The sequence below is a fragment of the Topomyia yanbarensis genome, chromosome 2 (assembly GCF_030247195.1).
Source record: "Topomyia yanbarensis strain Yona2022 chromosome 2, ASM3024719v1, whole genome shotgun sequence".
In the NCBI taxonomy this organism is placed as follows: domain Eukaryota; kingdom Metazoa; phylum Arthropoda; class Insecta; order Diptera; family Culicidae; genus Topomyia; species Topomyia yanbarensis.
The window spans coordinates 184,838,911-184,859,545 of record NC_080671.1 but is presented as its reverse complement, the minus strand read 5'-3'; the positions used below and the strand labels follow the sequence as shown (position 1 = coordinate 184,859,545).

The 20,635-nt window shown below is 34.4% G+C and overlaps 1 protein-coding gene across 2 annotated transcripts in view; it reads left to right on the top strand.

Annotated features, from left to right (window-relative positions):
- LOC131682377 (solute carrier organic anion transporter family member 74D) overlaps nt 1–20,635 on the top strand; it is a 63,520-nt gene that overhangs the window by 16,193 nt on the left and 26,692 nt on the right. The window lies entirely within an intron of this gene.

Here is a 20,635-nt window from a genome sequence, read left to right as displayed (position 1 = left end):
GGGGTTATGTTCGGACGTGCCTAAAAGCAAAAAGACAAAATCTCGAAGCAGCTCTTTTTGTACTACGAGTCAGCTCGAAACTATTTTTATTTCAATTACAACTAGTTTTCGTTTCCGGATTTTCGAAATGCACTCTACTTACATTTTTAATAATTTTAATCAAGTTCACTATTTCCTCCGTTGCACTATTTATTTCTACCAGCTTCCAAAAAAAAACTCTTTTCCCGCAATTCCTTCAAAATCTATCTATGAATTCTATTCGATCGATCCACACAATTTATGTTTTTTATTTACAAAATAATGTTGCATTAGAGTCTATACTTTAAGCCGCGCCAAATGTCAGCAACCGGTGTGATGTTTGCTCGATGTCTTGTACGTTGTCATCACACGGGGGGTGTTTGCGGTCGGTTATACTTGGGCGGTGCGTACACAGGTTATTTACTTTTTTACATAGAATGTGTATGCAAAGCTTGAAATAAATCGGTTAAGTAGTTTGTGAATAGCAGGTAACACCGAAAATCGTGTTTTTCAGACATTTAAAAAAAGTTTCAGCACTGAGTCGCTTGTCGATATTTTTTCATAGAAAAATTACAGAATGTTATTGAACTGATAATGTACAAACGTTTTGATCAATTCGCTCCACCCAAATTTCTAAAAAAATTACATGAAAAGTTATTTTTTCAAGAAACCCTTACAGATTATTTTCATCATTGAGCCACATATCGGCTCATCAAATTACATCAACCATATGATCTACGAATCGCATTGAAAGTATTGCGGACACATTTAACTCCAATTTCAGATATTACGCAATTCAGTTCCCTAGACTGATAACGATTTTTGTAGCCTACCAACATGTGACACACGGGATGAACTCCCCTTGATGATCTACGAAGGATTCAGTGATATTTATCAAAATTTTACTTGCTGGTTTCTGAAATTCCCGAATGCGGTTGCTAGAATCTAAAACTGTCTTCGAATCCTATCATGTGTCAAATGAAATAACTAAGAGTGAGTGATCATATTCGTAGGTATACGGACAGCTATGCACATTTTACGAGCGGTTTGAGGTATTCAGGAAACCGGTTAGCGGACTGAACAATATTTTCCGAAATTCTTGAATAATGGATACAAGTGGTTTTTTAAAGTCTATTCCAAGGAAGTTTGTCTTTTATTTGATGCGGCGCAGACGGCGGGAATATTAAAGACATTTTACAAACCCAGACAGAATAATAAAGAATATTGACTTAATAATTAGAGAAGGAGTCAGAATAAGAATAATTTCAATATAATATTATGATAATTGTTTTATGGTTTAGATTTAAAATTTAATTCATATTAGCAAAAAAAAATAGTTGTGGCATCTTTTTATGGTGTTACTATAATTTTCTTATGTGAAAAGCTGTTTCAAACTGCTAGGTAGGTTAGATTTTCTAAATTAGTTAGGCGTTGTCAAAATCCTACAAAATATTGTACCATGAACAACAATTCTGTGAGTATTGTGGATGCTTCGATATAACGTAGAGCAACCTGGGGTGGTTATTAAGACCGTGGGGTAATTCGGACCCCTTTCGATTTCTCAGGAAATCGTAACACTTTCTGACTGTCGTACATATTTGTGGAACCACTATTCTAAAACATTAATTTTGACAACTGAACCTATATCTTTGGTTTTTTAGAAAAGAGACAACGTGTTTCATTTTTTTGCCATTCTGAAAACAAAAAAAAATAATGGCAACAAATGAAAGTGAAAAAATATCAAGTAAGTGCTTCTGAAAGCTTGAAGCTTCCATTTTATTGAATGACTTTTATTTATGGCTGAAACACAGATACTTTGAAGACGGTCACCACTTTTGTGCGAAATGTACGGGGCTATTCGGACCCTCTATTCCATCAACCACCGTTCAGCGGCTTGCGGCTACGCACATGATTGCACACGCCACAGCAAAGAAAGTACATGATGTGCCAATCAACCTAACTAACCAGATTAATTTTTTGTAACGCAATTTAATGTTTTTGCTTATTAAGGAGTTTGTTCGATAAACATTTCGTAGGTAAACATAATTCCATTGATTAAAAAGATAATGGAAAATGATGGTATGAATTGCCCCGTAGGGAGGTCCGAATTAACCGTACATTGTAAAAGGATGGAAAACGTAGAGTTTTGCAAATCGTCGCCTAGCGCTGCCATGGAGTGGCTAACAATTAGGACCTTTGACCGATAAATTCATCCACATCTACCCACCTAAAAGGGCGATTTGCTTAGGTAGGTCCGAATAGCCCCGGGTTCCCCTACATATTTTAAACCGAAATATAAGTGTTAGCGAAGTTCACCTGTATGCCTATTTTGTCGTGCTCTGTAATAAAATTTTGCCATTTTGGTTAGAGAAAATAATGAAAATTTCTAATCATTGTCGATTCGCTAAATATATTAATTCTTAGCGAAATGACCTGCTATACAAAGTCGAAAAAAAATCGAAGTTTGTTCTTAAGGCGATAGATAAATCGAAGAATGTATCACCAAAATATATGCAGATTTTCTCCAATTCTAAGATTTCTGTGGCACGTTGTATCAAAAATTCAGGCTAAATATACGTAATATCTAGAAGACCGCGGAAAAACGGGTACGGAAAATCCTACAGTAAATCGGAAATCTTTGTTGTTTCATTGATTTCATCCAGAACTACCAGCTGCACTTTTCCAGTAACAAAATATTCCTAACCTCCACCATTTGTTGAAGTTTTTTCAAGGATTTAATTTTTATTTTAACTTTCCAAATGTGTGTACGAGTATACATAAATTTTCAAAAAGTTAGGACGATTCTTTCCCTTTCAAAAAATCACGAAAATATACCTCTTTTTTGTCTCCACCCCCTTAAGCGTATTTATTAATTTAGGACACTTTTTGAACATAAACTACCCAAACAAATGAACGAATGGGAAAGGTTCGCCATATTTTGAAAGAAACCTTTAAGTTATTCTTTTAACAAACTACCAAAAATGGTGTAGTTGGTGTAGTTCGATACAATAGAAAAAAGATATCCACCAAAATAATCCTCAAGTAGACAGTATTCGAAGAAGTTTCTTGTAATCGAATTTATGTTCTAGATCGATCAAAGGGTCATAAGTTAGAAAATTAGCTGTCAGAAGGCACTAGCAAATTGAAGATTTCACACTGATAAGTGATCAAGACACAATCAGACAACTTGAGTTTGTTTGGTGTTTATTTCTAGCAATAGTAGATAGAAAATGAAGTACTAAATATTCCTGATATCAACCTTTTCTGTTTTATCGAAATAAAATTCGGCCGGTATATTAATACGGATCATTACTATATAAAAACAAACACTTGGTGTCTTCAGCAACTTTGTTCACAAGAAAAAGAGTTATAAATTTGCAGAAGACATCGTCTCGATATATTAACTTAAAAGAAAATCAATGAAAATATCTCATTTATAGGTTGATTAATATGTGAAAACGTAATGTCAAAAGAAAGAACATATTAAATTCAACAAATTCTCCGAAGAAGCTATTGACCTCAACTTAGCGTTTTTGGAGTTAATAGTCAATTTCATGTTTTTGGTCTTATTTCTATTGAGAAACGCTAAGAATCCGTCGGCCGTATTTGATGTTAAATATCTCTTTTGATAATAGTCCGATTTTAACAAGTTATAGTTTGTTCGAAAGGTATTCTTATAGGCTGTCTGAAGCTATATCAAATGTTTATCTATATTGTCAATTTCGAAACATAATTAAAAAATCACCGTTTCTACACATTCAAACGTCCATATCTAGGAAACTAAAAATCAGAATCAAAACAAATTCATTCTGTCTGGGTAATAGGCCTTTCATTTGCAATTGGTTTGGATAAGATCGGTTCAGCCATTATTGCTGAGAAACACGAATGAGAGTTTGTCCATTACATACACACACAGACACACACAGACATTGTCCCAAATCGTCGAGCTGAATCGATTGGCATATAAGACTCGGCCCTCCGGACCTCGGAACAAAACTTGAACGTTTGAGCAAATTGTATACATTTCTTTTATAAAAAATGTAAAACACGTTTTAGATACACTTTGCAGTTATTTGCCGAAATCTCGTAGAAACATCTGATTGACACAACAGACTTACTGTTCGAAGGGTAATGATCTCCATAAAACGCTCTCCTATTTTATATATTTTCTTTATTTCATAAAAAAAATCGGAAAATTTGTTAAAATATTTCTTGCATAGTTCAGATTAAAGTAAATTTTGAATTGATTCGAAATGGGAACCTTTCGACTTAATTATTTGTGATAGTCATGGTTGAGCGTGGTGACTCTCTAAACAATTCTCAACATTGCAAAGGGATCATCCATAAATGACGTAGAATTATATGGGGGAGGGGGAATTTTGTATTTTGTGATGATGTGTGACGACAGGGGGGTAGGGGGTCATGTCATGCTACGTAGCTTTTTTAAAGGGGAATAGAATAGATTTTAAAAAAAAATTACGGGGACAAGGGGGGGCAGAGTTACCGTCAAGCTACGTAATTACCAGGGGGTATTTAGAGGTTTGTGACGAAATGCTACGATGGGGGAGGGGGGTGTTAAAAATCACTCAAAAATTGCTACGTCATTTATGGATCATCCCAAAGTCAAATGGATTGATATCCGGATATAAAGCAAGGCCACATTTCCTTGGGTCAAAATTGGGGACACACTTTTTGCGTTCTGGGATAAAGTAAATTTTAACGCCGAGCAACTCATTTTCGAATAATGGCTCCAGGTAGACGTGCTGGTTGATTTTCACACCATCCAGGATCCGAAAAATAGGAATTGTTTTGCCATTTGAAGCTACTGCAACCCAACTCATAACCGAATCCAATATTTGCCTCCTAGTACATACACATTTATCGCTGGGTTTAATGGAATCAAGATTCTTGTCAAGTATCTTATCATTTTTATAGTTAAATTGACAGAATATATCGAATTATTCATCATCTGAATAGACAATGATGACGTCAAGATGATCTGCGAACGAGCTTTTTAGTCCCGTCCTTCCAGTTTTCGTTACCTCAGAAAGAAGCTGGTGTTTTCGGAAGTTGTATGTATATAATCCAAGATCCTTAGCCAAATGGTTTATGGATCTGACCGTATTGCAACGCATTTTGTTGATCACAGCTTTAATTAAAGCCCCTGTCCTTACAGAACAAGCCTTTTCGATCCTGGACGTCTAGATGATCCACTTCCATCTTGCAATCGATTCGCCAGACAAAATTTCGTTTCCTTAAGGTTCAACTGAGAAAGTTTGGAGAAGCGGTCATCTTGGAAAACGAAGAAAGCAATTTTTCTCACGCTGTTGCAAAAATCTTCATGAAAATCAATCAGTAATATTCTTCCAATACCCCGAATTATTGATTCAAGTTTATGAAGATTTTTCCAACAGTGTGAGAAAAAACTGCTTTTATCGTTTTCCAAAATGGCCGCTTATTGAGGCGTTCTCAGTTGAACCTTAGTAACTCCAAAACTGCACAGCGCTTGGATTCTCACTCCATAGTATTGAAATGAGCAGTCCGTGTTCATCTATCTTTGATGAGATATTCGTTTCCAATTTACATACATGCTTTTTTTAATGATCCTTTCACCATAAGGTCATTTGCCTGAATTGCAGAGCTTATTAAACCAGTGGAAAACCTCACTGGATGCATGTCCTCCGGATGAAATGTTATCTGTTCACCAGCTTGTTCGCCTTTTTCTGATGAATGATGTCATCTCAGTGTGCGGTGCGTTGACCATAGAGCAGACGCTACTCTTTATAATGAGTTATAAATATAATAGATGTAATTCAAAATCCATAACCCTGTTTCTGGATATACAATTGCACAAACGTCACTGTTCTCTACTCTTTGTGTGTTTGCTTTCTTCCAGCTAGCGTCACAGCACCTTACCTTACACGTACAATAATATTCCAATTTTGGCGCGAAAAATCAGTTCTTGTTTGGAGCTCTAGATGATAAATGATTGAAATAGTCGTGAACAGAATTTGAACTACTACTCCCGCATGGACCGCCACCGGTGTAGTACCAAACATGGTGACCGGTCGTTTCGCGAATTACGTCTGTTCCAGCGTCGGTTAATTTTATTACAATGTCATAACGCGCCAACTTGCACATTACGGGTAGTTTGTGATTTTAAGGGGGTTCTCCTGTTTTTACGAGAATTGCTTTTTTCACACTGCCAATTTGAATGCATGATTTATTGCACCAATCACTATATGTATATATTTAATAGCACATTCTTCGGGATTGTACTTGTGCCGATATTTTTGGGTTTTTGTTTAATTTACCAAGACTCAGCAGTGTTTAAATCATTGACTAATGGTGTAATTAAGCTTCTCGTATAACAAAAAATTAATAAACATATGGTTCACCAGGCTTACTTCTGTCAGGTTAAAAAAAGAACCATCCTGGCGCGATGAAACGTTGATGTAGTTTAAAAATGAACAAAACGAAAAAGTTCATATTTTAAGACACTTAAGCATTTTACATTTATAATTAAACCATTGTAGATTGGTTCAAGGTAAAACTTGGTACAGAGTAGATTTTAGAAATTTAAAAATACAGCACCATGTAACACACTCGCTTATTCAAACACTTTCTTTAATTAACTTAAAATGTTGCCTACTATTTGAACATGTGTTATTTTTAACGTAATTTATTGTTTTAAAAGTAGCAATAGAATGACTAAAAAGCTTTAAATCATGATCACGCCACGAAACAATATGTCACACGTATTTGTTTATATGTCGCGTGAGACCCCGTTGAGTAGCGGTAAAATAGGCTTACTAATCTAACTTAGCTATCGGGATAGCTCAACCGTGTTTCCTTTACGTTTCAGTAGCCTGCAGCCTCTCAGTCAATGTAGTAACGCGTGTTGAAGTGGTCGCTGTTGCGATTTTCGTATGTTTTGTGTTTTGTGATCAGAACTAATTAGCTGGGTCTAGTCCTGCTGTTACTACGCTATGAATTTTGATGATGAAGTGTTTAAACATTAATTAGTGATCACACAAATAACGACAAACTAAGCACATTGAAAAAAGAGGCTCCATGGTAATATTTGCCAACGAAGTGAAAATTAAATTTACATCGTACTTTGATGACTTTATTAGATATTATTAGGTGTAGTAAACAAGCATTTCTCGCTTCAGCGAGTTTTACGGTGGTTCACCGCAAATAAACATTTAAATATGTTGAACAAACTATTTATTAGCCATAATATATAATGACTTCCGAAACTAATTTTCTGCATACTTTTTGGTTACAGAATTGCAGCATCATTGGCATATTCTGAATGATTACAGGGTAAATTGGAATTAGCTGGACACCGTTCACGCACCAGCTAAGCTAATTTGCTAACTACGTTGACATAACAAATGTATTTATTGAATTTTGCTATCACCATGCAATAGTTAAACGCTGAAGGATCACAGATAACAGATATTTAGGCTTAAGGGAGGTTCTCATGAAAAATTTAAAAAAAAATGTTTTTTTACCTTATATTTTTGAAAGTTTTAAGTGTTTACTATTTTGTTTGTTTATTGGGGCTTTAACCTCCTGGTCATTCAGCCGTGTCTACTATATTGTTTTAAACGGGATTTTCGTTCCGCTCTTCAGAAAAGTTTCTACAGGCCATTGTTTCTAAAGGCCATTGTTCGAAGCGGCGTCCTAGAGGCCATGGGATGCTTTTGGTCTTTTCATAGCATTAGGCACGTTTTTCCATAGCATTATGCACGTTTCCAGAATGCTTCGAGTTGCACTGTACTTATGTACAGGTCTCGAGAATGTATTTCAAGCTTGCACTGTAGAGGTATCGCAGACTAATCGTGAGTTATCAAACAACCACAGAAAACAGTGAAAACGACAAACTTTGGTCAAAATTGTTTAAGTCACATTTTAGTCCGCCACATTGGAAATGCCATTTTTATTTTATTTTTTTCATTTTGATACATGTTAACTCAAATTCGTGTTGATTTTGGTTGAAATACCACTTATTCTTTAGTGAGAGTTCTGCCATATTGGATCGACCTTTTCGAATTTCGATAAACTGACTACTGATTCGTAATCAGCGATGTCCAAAACCCACAATTCCATGTAATTGTTACAAAAGATCGACATACTACTACGAATAATTCACCGAAAGAGTTCTCAAAACTTTAAACGCGTGTATCTCAAACCATCTTTTTTTCAAAACTGCGTAAAATCTCATTTGAAAACGGTTCAATCTAAAGCCTTCATCTTTTGACTTCTCGAAAAAAAAACATTTTTCATTGGAGAAAATCTACAAATTCTTTTTATTCACTATTTTAAGTAAAGTCTTAAAGTGGAAAAAAGGGCAAAACATCGATCGCAAAGTTTGAGATTTGAAGTTTTTTACCCGTTCTTAGGTCATTCCTCCAATAAATTTAGTTTACTTTAGCGTCTTATTATTAGTTTTGTGTTTTAGATCGATCCTGAGGCAGCAGGGTGCACACAATTTTGGAATTCAACGTGTACCTAGCCACAGGCAGAACGTCACCACGGATGCCATTTTGCTTTTTTTTATCTTGAAAACAATAGTAAATGAAGATGACAATATAAGTTTTTTGAATCCCAAAAAATGTTTCCTTCTATGATTGGTCCACAAAAAAAAAATTAAATTTTACTTACTTTTTGATCATTTAATGGCGAACCATCCCTTAAGGGGGGCGTAAGGTTTTCAACGTAAAAACACTTTTTTTGCGAATTTGTTTTACTTTGATTGGACTTTAGTGATCTTATCTAAGGCCCGCAAATCCAAAGAATACATTACATCCGTTGTAACATGCATTGCATCATTTGGACATCTTAATAGGGCAAGTTTATATGGAAATTTGCAGTGTAGCCGCACTCTTCAACCCATAACTCCGGAACCGGAAGTAGGATCAATTAAAGATTCAATAGCAACTTATGGGAGCGTTATACCGTTCATTTGAAACTGCAAACTGTGTGCAAATTGGTTCCTCCATCACTGAGAAAATTTCGTGGCATTATTTGAAACACGCACAGACATTTTGCGGTCTCGACGAATTGAATTGAATGGTATATGACACATGGCTCTCCGGGCCTTGGTTGGAAAGCCGATTTTAGGAGAGATTCCATAATATGTATATATAAGAAAGGCAAAAATCATTTATATTTCCAATCCAAACTAATTTCACATCGGCATTACAGAGTAAATTTACTTCGTCCGGACATGTTTGATAGGTCGATTGATATGAGGGTTGTGCGTCATTTCCCGGAATACCATGGCCCGGAATACCACGGGAAAACCGTTTCCCGGAAAATAAAAAAAAGAACTCATATCTCGCCGACCAAATTTATTTTGCGAAGGCCTGCGATGCAGCTGTGTTCTATGAGATTTCACCTACTTCAAAACATGAAAACTTGTTTGAAAATATTTTTAAAATTTTATTGATATTAAGTAGTTACACTGGTTATCACTGGAAGCTTGAAAAAATAGCGAAAAAACGTGATGGTGACAAGATTGTGAAACTGCCATTTTAAAGATTTAACCTTTCGGTCTCCTCGATGCGCCACTATCGAGGCGTAATGCAATAATTATGATTCGAATTTTCCTCGTCAGTAACTAGCACCAATTATGTGTCTAGTTAGACGCTGTGTCTAAACTAGTGCCCAAATTAGCACTAGTTAGACACTAAAATCCAAAAAGTCTTACGTCTTGCGTGAACAGTACTTCGCTGTTGTGCTATCTTATGACAAACGCCATTTTGGAGAAAACTGAGCTAGATATGCCACATTACTTGTCTAAAAAATCTCTACGTTTTCATAATTTCGACATTCTGCTTGGTTACTGAGATATAGCGAGAAACGTGCTGAGATATTTTCAATTTTTTGCTTCAAATGACTGTGTATGAGGATTGGCTCAAGTTATGTTGGTGTATAAGATGTTTTTATGTGTAAAAATATCTGAGAAACACAATGGCATAGTCATTTTCAAAATAAAAATACACGCATTGTGTGAAAAATGCAGTTTAAGTTTTAAATTGGAAATATAGCATATTTGGCAACACTGTAACCAAAAATAACTATTTTTTCTAGGTTCTTCATTTCCTTCAAAATGATTGTTTATAGACCAAATGAAGCTAAAGATATGAATAAAAGTTCATAATTGGTGAATTTTTTCAATGAAAAATTTCCCATGCACGATCATGACACGCCATACAAATTTTGTCATCAATACACACCTATAACACGTGTGAGTGCGACTTTTCTTTACATTTATAGTAAAAACTCGCAACATAGTCAACCGATCTTCGTAATATTTGAGAGATTAATACAGAATAGATAGAAGCATCAATTGTATTCTTTGAATTGTTTATATCATTTATAAGTTTCAAGCTATTCAATCTCCAACTTTAAAAATCGTTTTTCTCGGAATATGCTAAATGGCTCTTGTCATAAGATAGCACAACGGCGACGGCTAAGCAACTGGCTTATACCGAGTGATGTCTCGGTGTGTGATCCGAAACACTAAAACAAAAAAAAACATATTTTATGTAATGTCTTGTGTCCTTATGCACAAACATTTGGTCTTGTCTAAAAGATTTTTCCCATTTGGGAATTTTGCATAGTACCAGGCGTTTGGTTCTTATACCAAAAGACAGTTTCGGTCCATATTTCTCGTCGGAAAACAGAACCTCTGTGCTTACTATCGAGACATCACTCGGTAAAAGCCAGTTGACTAGTGTTCACGCAAGACGTGTGACTTTTTGGATTTTAGTGTCTAACTAGTACTAGTTTAGACACATCGTCTAACTAGACACCCAGTTGGTGCTAGCTACTGGCGAGGAGAATTCGAAACACTAGAACAAAAATAAACATATTTTATTTATTTTTTTTTTCATTTCGTTTATTTGATAGGCACAAATGCGTTAGCTTGGCGGTGCCAAATTCTTTTGTTTTTACATTAAAACATATTTTATGTAAGGTCTTGTGTCCTTATGCACAAAAATTTGGTTTTGTCCAAAATGTTTCCCATTTGGGCATTTTGCATAACTCGTGTTTGAAAGAAGGGTATTTGCTTTATAAAAATGTAGGGGGAACTGTGCCAATTCGGACCTAGTAAGGGGTTATGAGCTATAGAACTGAAACGTGTCAACCGAATCACAAATAAATATTTTTTCATAAAAGCCTGATCAATTGCGCACATTTTTGTTTCTAAGGAGACTTGTTCCGATCTTTTACCGTATTGTGTATAAACAGTTCTGCGCAAAAGTATATGAAAGGTCTGAATTACCACAACCCTGTTCCAATTCGGACCACCTATTTCTTTTAGATTTCTTGCAATAGAAATGAATCCCTATTTTGGCCTAAGTAATAGTTGGTAGTCTCGCCCAAAACAGGATAAAAATAAAAGATATTTTCCAAAGTCACGATAATTCACTTGATTTAATTAATTGTTGTTGCCAACAAAAATCTTGTTTTTTGGCTTACACATTTTTCAAATAAAAAGCGCTCCGAATCAACATTCGCTCCTAGCGTACGCACACGAAAACTGAGAACCGCAATATTTTTCGAGACAGAACAGAGATACATGAGAGCCATGAATATGATATATACGCTTTTCATAATATTAACATAGCTGAGAAACAGCTGGGGGTTCGAATTGGCCAGCGGTCCGAATTGCCCCACTTCCCCCTACTAATATTACAAACAATCAGTACCGACAGTGTAAAACAACACCTGAAAAATTGTCCCAACTTTTGAGAAAGACTTGTGCAATTCATTTAGATTTTAATATAGATTCAAGGAAAGCTCAAAAGAAGGAATCAACACCTATGTTTGAATAAACCGGGCAGACGAAAAGATCACAAGTCTGCGTGCGAGAGTTATTTGGCACGCAAATTCAAAGAACAGCTCATGCTTGAAAGAAGGAACTAATCCCTATGTTCGAGTAAACTGGTTATGCAAGTGAACCGAGAGACCGCCGCTTTTGACGGTAAATTCTCAGCAACTTTACACTGCATCAATTTCTTGAATTAGGTAATGCGCTAACCTTTGGCTTCACCACAAAAAAAATAACTTTCTGGGGAATAAGAGACGTTCTGGAGAATGACTTTCTGGGGAATGATACATTCTGGGAGACGGAATTATGAAGAATGGCTTTCTGGAAAATGGCGTTCTGGGGAATGGTACGCAACCATTAAATGGATACCAAAAAATAGTAACAAATACTTTTCAATTTTCGCACCGTTCGTAGTAAAGGAATAAAAAAATCCATGACTGATATTTGTTCCAAATCATGCGGGTAACGCTAAAATGGTATATTCTCAATTCTTGAAATTACTTGAAAATAATATTTTTGTGCTCCATAAGTCATGAGGGTTAAGAGAGATATAAATATTTGTGGAACCTTTTAAATTTCACGGATTGTGAATGTCTGGGATACTGCCTTCTTATCAATATGCTGCACTTCTTTGAAAATATTTGTAGAACGTATACCCCCCTACACCCCAAAATGCTACGTCATTTATGCATGGCCCCTCAATAGCATATCAGCTAATAAAAGTAGTGCTGTTCGTGAAATCTTCTTTCTGTTGGTTGTAGCTTCGTCAAACGGTCGCATGCTCATCATTTTTGTTTTAGTTGTAAGTGTTTAAATTTTGTGTATAGAAACACTCAATTGGAGAAATAATTAACTTCCTACGCGAGTCTATCAATGATCAACGATTTGTTTTTCGTCAAACAACTCTTGGGGAACCTAAAAATGTCTGGGTCAGCTGCCGATTTTCCCCGTTCTAATTCCAGGCCGTTTTAAAGAAGTGCATGTTTGGTTATATTCATGGTATCGAAAATATTATTCATTAATATTTAATTAATAATACCTATTATTTTGACAACAATTATGTGCTGATAATTCGCTAGGATATATAGTTTCGAAATTTGAACGGATCTATTTTTTAGATCTGGCCGAATCTTAAGCTGACAAGATCATATAAGTAACGAATAATGTTATCACAAGTGTATTAGGACAAGATTTGAGATTAAAATCGCTTATTTGCTCCTTCTATAAACTGTATGTCCAGAAATGGGAGAAAATGGGAGAATATGATTTTGAATTATTCGGGTTGTTTCAAACACACAAACACATCAATTTGAAGAAACAAAGTGTACAAATGGTAAGCCTAGTTAGACGTGCGTGACAAAGATCTATTTTGCGGGGAGTTCAGTCGCATTGAGACTGGAATATGTTGTCATGTTTGTTACCATTTTAATCAATTCACATATTTATATTATAGAGTGAACGCAACCATTATACGATTTTGCGTTGTAGTGAAGATAAAGATTACAGTTAACTAAAGTGTGTTGAAATCTAATCCGCAAGAACCAAATTGACAATAATGCAATCGGATAGTTTATTTATGCTTTCATTTGTATTTATCATCACTTATATCATTAAATGGATGAACAAATTATTTTGTCGCTGTAAGATGAAATTATTTTTGATATAAAATTTGAGCTCGGCAACCCCAAATTCATCACTTGCTTATAGGACGAAATTCTCCAAAAATGTATATGGTAGATGCAGGGAATGTAGGTCAGCGAAGCGGGGGGATGTACAAAAGGATGGTGTAAGGGGAAGGGGATAGAGAGGTTGATGGCGGGTACAACGCCCAACCGCATATTATACCCTTCATTGAGACTTGGTTAATGAAAAACGGTTCAGTCATCTATTACCGAAGAATCGGTTCTTCGTGACTTTAATTCTGGAATTCGTCCAGAACCTGAGAGTTCCGGAACTGTCGATATGGACAATATATTCAAAGAATCTTTGATTGGCCATCAGTGATCTAGACTTGCAAATAGAAGTAATTTGATGTTCATTTCAATGGATTTTAAGCCTTCGAAATATTACGATTTTACCGGTTTATATGGGAAATTCCTATATGACCTCAGTAACCAACTTGTAACTCCAGAACTAAATGCTCAATAGCAGTCAATGGGGGTATAGTATCTTTCATTTGAAATCGGTCAAAAATTCGCAGAGAAAAATGTGTGACATTAACTTAGGAACTTGTAAAGTCCCCGAGGGTATCATAAATCGTCGTAGGTAGCCAATGTGGTCAAATGAATGATCATTAACGATCTAGACCCGTAAATCCAAGTAATGTTGAACCCTTTTTAATATGTATAACACCATTTGGACATCATGGTGTTACCAGTTTATATGGGATTTTATTGTGTGACCACACTATTCAATCCGTAAGTCCGGAACCGGAAGACTAATCGACAAAAAAATCAATAGCTGGTCATTGGAGCGTTATTACGTCATTTGAAGCCATCTCTTAGAAAAATGAGAGAGATTCGTAAATACATAGAGAACCCGGGGCTATTCGGACCTACTTAAGCAAATCGCCCTTTTAGGTGGATAGATGTGGAAAAATGTACCGGTCAAAGGTTCTAATTGTTAGTTTGAGATCTCAGCTACATTTTGATGCCATCAGGGCCGCCGAGAGGGGGGGGGGGGGACCGGGGTGTTTCCCCCCGGGCCCGGAGTTTTGAAGGGGGCCCGGATTCTTAACAGAAATTAAAATTTTGACAAACACTTTTTCGACAAAAATTTATTTGAGAATGCAATTAAAAATTCAATACCTTGTGTCTGAGGTAACTAGAATGGCGAAAATTCAAAACTACTTCATATTTGATATCAACTATGTTTATACCAACGTAAATCTCGCATCGAAACAAGATCAGACTCGAGCGGGCATAGTGGAATTTGTACATTGAATGTCATGTATGTAGCTCACCTGGGTTCGAATCCCAACCCCGCACACAAGAATAGAGATTTGTTATAGGAAAATTCCTAACCTGAATGAAGAAGCGAATGACCTTAAGGTTGAAATGTCTATAATCGAAACAAGAATATGATCAGACTTGTAAGGGTTAAACAATTAAATGGTTTGATTGGAAGTCATGAGGTCATGTCTTCAAATTTCGTCAATTTAAAATCGATTTTTTTATTTATTGAATTTCCAATCTCTGAAAGCGCTGGATTAGTATCGAAAATAATTATTGAAAGAAGCAAGCCCTGCTTAGAGTTGCCACACCGGTTTTGGAGGCGAATTCCATGTCTTCGTTCAGGTGGATTCGCCCGGAAGAATCCATTGGATTATTTTGCGTTGCCCTTTTCTTTACCAGGAATCACCCAACACCCAGTCCTCATAAACATCATCCTCGGGTTGCAGGCCCTAATTGTTAAGGAGGGCCCCTTTTGGCGTTGACAAATATTATTTTAAAAGTGCCATTTGGGTTTACGTTACCCCATTGAACCTTCGTTTCAATGGATTAATGTTCCTCGCAAAGATTCTCGAAAGAAACTGAAGTGTGATTTCACACACCGTGTTTGTTTACTGAGGAGTAGAACAAAGCTCGCTCGGGTTATCCTTCACAGCGAGAGTGGTTGGTGCTTTTGGATTCCTTGTGCATATCCGAGAAAGCGAATCACTACATCCAACTAAATCAACAAAACTGTTAACAAATGCAAAAACATACAACTAAATGTGAACGGCACAGAACGGTGGAGTGCTTTACCAAAACATTACACTCTACGGTGAATGTGACCAAAATAAGATATTTTTCTTCCTAGTGCTACGAGCTACATATGAAAAAAGTGCATATTTATTTGTTTTTAAGCGTTTTATACAATAAAAAGCAATGGAAGCGCTCCAAAATTCTGTCGAGTGATCACTTTAATTCGATATTCGAATTGATTTCAACGACCCATGTGTCTCTTGAAGTCTATCCCCTGCTCAGTAAAATTCTGCTGGTCAAAGTACCACTAGAGGCGGTAACCCTACCTCTATTTGAGAGCTCAATTGGTCAAATGAGTCATCAAAAACTCTTGATATACCAAACGAATTCGAAATTAATCCAAAAATTTAAATTTAATATTTAATATATTTGGTTTGACGTTCATTGACACAAAATTTATAAAAAATCATATTCAGATACGAGATGATACATAAAAACATTTTTGTAAAGGGGTCATACTCAAATGACGTAGCTTTTTTTTGGTGATTTTCGGCTACCAATTACCCCTAGCAAAGAGGCCAGGGATGGAAAAAAATACGTTTTACAATTCTTTCAAATACGGCCTTTTATCAACATTTGCATTATAACAGCAGATTGCGTACACAACAAGCCCCTTTCGTGACGAGTACAGGTAAACTTCGATATAACGTACATTTCGGTTTAAAAATTGTACGTTATATCGAAGCATGAAAAATCCTCACAGAATTGTTGTTCATGGTACTTTATTTTATAGAATTTTGATAACGCGTAACTAATTTTGAAAATCTAACCTACCTAACAGTGTGAAACAACTTTTCTCTTAAGAAAACTATAGTGGTTCTATAAAAAAGATGCCGCATTTAATTTTTATTTGCTTATAAGAATTAAATGTATTGCAAATATTCTTATTCTGACTCTTTTCCTAATTATTAAGTCATTAGTCATTATTATTCTGTCTGGGCTTATAAAGTGTGGGAATGCGTCTGCGCCTCATCAAATAAAAGCAATTTATGAACTTTCATCATTAGAATACACTATAAAAATCCACTTGTATCCACGATCAAAAATTTCTGAAAATATATTTCAATCCGCTAACCACTGGCACTAGACATGCTATTTTTGTGATACAGTATGCCATGAAACTTAAACATTGTCATTCGGCCCAGAGAATCAGATTCCGCTGTCCCAAAACCAACCAACAATGGTCACACCAATATAATTATTTTTGTTTTAAGTTAGAGCTTACTGATCTTGTATTATTTATGTTTGGTTTTAATAAATTACGATCATCCGAAAATTAAATTGAAAAAATCGCTTTCGTAGCCTTCAATGAAAGAGCTAATTGCTAACATGCTCATTGGAAGCCCAATTAGTACGTTTTAAGATGGTGTGTAACATATTGAATTCTTAAATTGTGAAATACATGCGTAATTGAAAAGAAATTTGGACTTGAAAAATAAATTAAAAATTTTGTACGTTATATCGAGGAAAAATGTACGTTATATCGAGTGACGCTATATCGAGGGTACGTTATAACGAGGGTACGTTGTATCGAAGATTACCTGTATAGTTTAATAGTTTTGTTTTGAATTTTATATGTCATGGAGCATGAAGAGAAATTCTCTCAGTTCACAATCTTGCAGCTGCCAATGTTTCTAAGAAGCATACGTTCAACTAAATTGCTAAAATGTGTTTGATTGATTTCGAAGAGAAAATTCAACTCTGCTACCAAACTAAACCAACTAGTTAGCAACATTAGCTAACTAATGTAGCAAGTTAAATCTGCATACAAAATCTTTTGGTTTTGGAGGAGTGAGCGTGTGATTTTGAACGACGCTTCCTAAACGTAACGATTTTATTTTTATTTTTGAACTATTTTCTAGAAATCAGTTACAACATTCTTGTAAAATATTTTAAGGTATGCTAACACACCAACACAAATAAAAGAATAATTCATGTTTTATAGAATTATGAATGTTTTCGAAACCAACATAGCGTAAAATCCAACCAAAACCTTTATTTGAAATTTGATCCATGTTTCTCAATTTTTTTTTCATTTTTTTATTCCTGCATGTTTCTTTTTTATTTTGTTAAAATTTCATTGATCTATTTTTTCAAGTTTTGGATTGTATGTATATTTGTACAATTGTAAGATTCTACCTACGGTCCTCACTTTTGCTTTTTTTCTATTGCTATCATCACATCCATGATCGAACAAAAATATTTAAAAAACGTGTGTAAACATTTGAATTAATATACGATAAACACTAGCGCCGCCACACCAACCAATCCCAACTATCCGTCAAATCCATTCCGGAACCGGTTCGAAATCCTGAATGGATTCAGTATGGAATCTTGCTCAAAGAAAACAACCGATTTCGACTCTATCGGTTGATGCATTTGAACTGGAATTCATGCTGGAAGTCCGAACCGGTTCCGGACTAGTTTGACTGGGTAGAGGAATAACCGCCGTCAATTCTGTCGAACTTAGCCACAAAAAAACATGACGACAGTAGCGCACCTGGTTTGGATATCCCAACTACCTTCGAAACCGTTAGAGATTTTACACAAGTTGAATGCTGAAGATGGACGTCTGTTCTTTGTGCTATCACTATCACTTACTTTAATTTATACTTTTTTCTCTGTTATTTAATTTTATTCGCAATTTTTCGAGAAAATTCTGCTTTTTTTATTTTTTTATTGTTTATTGTTTATTTTGATACCCTGCTTTTTATTTGTTTCTTTTGTCGTTTCATCTAATTTTTAGAATTTGTCTATTTACTACAGTTATTCTTGTCATAGCCTTTTTCTATTTCCTTTTTTTCATATTATTTTGCATTTCTAAAAGCAATTTTACTTATTCAAATTAATTCCAATTTGTCTTATTGTTTAATTTTTTACCTATCTCCTATTTACTTCTTCATGTTCTAGTTTTTGGTCTTCCGTTTATCGTAGTTTTATTTTTTCCCATCGTTCATTTAATATAATTTTATTTATTTTTTATACCTTTTGCTTAAGATTTAATTCGTTATTGTTATTTCTTTATGTTTTCCATATAACCCATTTTGAAAATACTTTTTCAGTTGACCATTTTCCTATACGTTAATATTGACTTTTTTTATTCCTAAAAAACATTTGATTTATCTTTTCATGACACTCAGCGCACTTTTTCTTAATTTTACATTTAGTTCGTTGTTTGAATTTATTTCAAATTTCATTTCTAGTACTTTTTCTATTCTTTAAATATAATATCCATTTTATTCATTTTTTTTCGTGTAAATATCTTCATTTTTGTGTTTCTATAGTATGTCTTTTTTCTACTATTTTTTGTTTTCCATTTTATCTGTTTGCTCCGTTTTTGTTCAATACTTCCAATTTTCTTTACTTTTTCGTCTTTTCGTCATTTAAATTTTCCAGCTTTCAAAATTTTCTGGCCCGTCCATTTTTTTTTAATTTCTCTATGGTTATTTTATTTTTGTCTTTTATATATATATATATATATATATATATATATATATATATATATATATATATATATATATATATATATATATATATATATATATATATATATATATATATATATATATATATATATATATATATATATATATATATATATATATATATATATATATATATATATATATATATATATATATATATATATATACTCCTCTGATTTAATGCATTCTTAACGTTTTATTTATATTTTCTATTGCTTTAAATATATCTTGTTTTTAATGTTAAATAAATTGTATTATTCTTGATTTATCAAGTTTTTCAGTTTTATGCATTTTTTATGTTACTGTTTGTATTCTTTTTAGTAGTTTTTTTCATTTTCATTGATTCTAAAAAATTTACCTACTTTCCTATCGATTTTTCATTATTTTCACCATTTGTTTAATAATGTTCGACTTTTTTAATCTTCGCAATATGTTTTTCTAGTTTCCTGTTTTCCTTTATCAATTTTTTATAGGTTTTGTTTCGGTTTTTCTCGATTAAACATTTTTTGACAATTAATGTTTATTTGGTTGATTTTGTTGTTTTTAACTCTTTTGTACATTCTTTTAATATTTAGTTTTACTATTGTTTTTTATCTTTTGCCGTTGATCACTGTTTAGATATTTATAAGTTTTGTAATTACTACATTTTTAATCTTGCTATTTCCTTATTTTTATAAATACTATTAACGAAAATGGCGCTTTTCAAAGTCACCAAAACTGTCGAAGAGGTATTAAATACTCCCAAAGTATAAAAAACTCTACGTTTTTTCCTTCATTGGCACTACAAACAAATATAGCAAAAAATGGTACAAAAATATAAAATTTCAGTGTACTATACATAATATCAATGAACTCAAATGGATTTCAAACATTGACTTTTTTGTGCTCAGGCAATACAAAGTGGTAGGGGCCCGTACGTTGGACCCCCCGGGCCCGTAGTTTCTCTCTGCGGCCCTGGATGCCATTAAAGGTTCATTTGCACCACTCAATGGCAGCGTTAGGCAACGATTTGCAAACCTCTACGTTTTTCAATCCTTTTACAATGTAGGGGTCATTCGGACCTCCCCCTGGGGGGATTGAGACCGTCATTTTTCTTTAATTTTTCCACAATGGAATTATGTTTATAAATATTTATAAAAGATACTCCTTAAGAAGCAAAAAAATAAATAAATTGCTTTACAAAAACTTAATCTGGTAAGCCACAGCTGTCGATTAGCGGCCCATGTATTTTCTTTGCTTTGGCGTGTGCAATGGTGTGCACAGCTGCAAGCCGCCGAACGGTGGTTGACAGAATGGCAGGTCCGAATAGCCCCGTATGCTGATTTCGCACAAAAGTGGTGTTCATCTCGAAAATATCTGTGTTTTCACCCAAACAAAAATCATTCCATAAAATAGGAGCCTCGAGTTTTCCAAAACACTTACCTTTTATTTTTTCACTTTTATTTGTTGTCTTAATCACGGTTTTTCCACTATAATTATTTTTGTTTTGAGAATGGCAAAAAACAAAACACGTTGTATCTCCTTTCTACAAAGAA